General features: G+C 45.1%; 1 pseudogene; it reads left to right on the forward strand.

Annotated features, from left to right (window-relative positions):
* The first annotated feature begins 280 nt into the window (after window positions 1-280).
* On the forward strand, window positions 281-1,000 carry LOC134758056 (peptidyl-prolyl cis-trans isomerase A-like; annotated as a pseudogene).
* The last annotated feature ends 1,032 nt before the right edge of the window (window positions 1,001-2,032 follow it).

The raw sequence follows: 2,032 nt of genomic DNA on the forward strand, positions 1-2,032 counted from the left end.
AAGAAAGGCACCAAGCCATTCGTGAAGGATCCACCCCCATGACCCAAGAACCTCCCACTAGGCTTCTCCTCCCAACATTGTCACATTGGGGATCAGGTTTCACCATGACTTGGTGGGACAAACAAGCAGTATTCAAACCATATCACCAAGCTATAACAGTTTTTAATGTAAAAAACATACCAAACGCTACTATTAACTCACCATTTAATTAAAGAAAGGCCATTACAATATTTGAAAAATAGGATACACCAGGTTTGCAGATGCTGCTGCCACTGGGAGCCCCGTATTACCAGCCATGGTCAACCCCACCATGGTCTTCGATATTGCTGTCAACGACAAGCCCTTGGGCCACATCTCCTTCGAGCTGTTTGCAGACAAGTTTCCAAAGACAACAGAGAACTTTCATGCTCTGAGCACTGGAGAGAAAAGATTTGGGTGTAAGGGTTCCTGCTTTCACAGAATTATTCCAGGGTTTGTATGTCAGGGTGGTGACTTCACATGCCATAATGGCACTGGTGGCACGTCCATCTACAGGGAGAAATTTGATTGCAAGAACTTCATCCTGAAGCATACAGGTCCTGGCATCCTGTCCATGGCAAATGCTGCACCCAACACAAGTGGTTCCCAGTTTTCATGTGCCCTGCCAAGACTGAGTGGTTGGATGGCAAGCATGTGGCCTTTGGCATGGTGAAGGCATGAATATTGTGGAGGCCATGGAGCGCTTTGGGTCCAGGAATGGCAAGACCAGCAAGAAGATCACCATTGCTGACTGTGGACAGCTCTACTAAGTTTGACTTGTGTTTTATCTTAACCACCAGACCATTTCTTCTGTAGCTCAGGGGAGCATCCCTCCACCCCATTTGCTCGCAGTATCCTAGAATCTGTGCTTTCACTGCAGTTCCCTTTGGGTTCCATGTTTTCCTTATTCCTTTCATGCCTAGCTGGATTGCAGAGTTAAGCTTATGATTATGAAATAAAAACTAACAGCAACAACAAAAAAGGATACACCTAATCCACAGTTTCTTATGAAACCCTGGAGGCCAGATGTATTTTGGAATTGCAATGTATTTACATTTTTGAAAGGTTAATATGGTGAATGTAACACTTCATTTTAAAATGCAAAATTTCCAGTGAACCATGTGAATATTCAACTAAGTGGAATAAGTAAAGGCTATAAATAACTATGTCAGTTCAGGTCAGAGTTTTCTGCAAAATGAGTTTTTATACCAAACCAAAAAAAAAAAAAAAAAAACTTGGTTTTCAGAGCCCTTTGCATATGGACTGTTATCAAGAAAGGAAAAGTCCTTTAAATGGACCAGCTTTAGGGCTATGGCCTTATTTTCCTCAGGTCACCCTAGCCCACTGGAGATTGCACTAATGGTTGGACATTTAGGAGCGTCTGATCTAAGCCAAAGCAAATCTTTATACAACTTCCCCAGTTTCATCTGACTCCCTCTTGCAACTGGTAGCATGCCACCGCACGTGGCAGCATTTCATAATGTTAAGTGTTCCTAAATCTGTTTTCTAGTGTTTCATAGCTGCATTGGTCCTAGTTCTAATTGCTGTGCTACCCAGAACTCAACTCCTGCTTTTATGAGACTCCTCTGGACTGTACCTCTCCAAGCTGGCATAAGGCCCAACGAGCTTGGCTCCCTTAGTTGTCCTTGTCATGTGACAAGCTTGCCTTCCATGCCAAGTGCCCTCAGGGCTTTCAAGAATGGCTCCCATGTGGCCGGGCACAGTGGCTCACACCTGTAATCTTACACTTTGGGAGGCTGAGGCAGGAGGATGGCTTGAGCCCAGAAGTTCTAGATCAGCCTGGGCAACATAATGAGACCCTGTCTGTACCAAAAAACTTAAAATGAGCTGGGTGTGGTGGCACATGCCTGTAGTCCCAGCTACTTGGACGGCTGAGGCAGGAGAATCACTTGAGCCCGGGAGGTTGAGGCTGCAGTGAGCCATGGTCACACTACTGCACTCCAGCCTGGGCAACAGGAGACCCTGTCTCAAAAAAAAAAGTTTGAACAACCAA

The sequence above is a fragment of the Gorilla gorilla genome, chromosome 2 (genome assembly GCF_029281585.2).
Source record: "Gorilla gorilla gorilla isolate KB3781 chromosome 2, NHGRI_mGorGor1-v2.1_pri, whole genome shotgun sequence".
In the NCBI taxonomy this organism is placed as follows: Eukaryota; Metazoa; Chordata; class Mammalia; order Primates; family Hominidae; genus Gorilla; species Gorilla gorilla.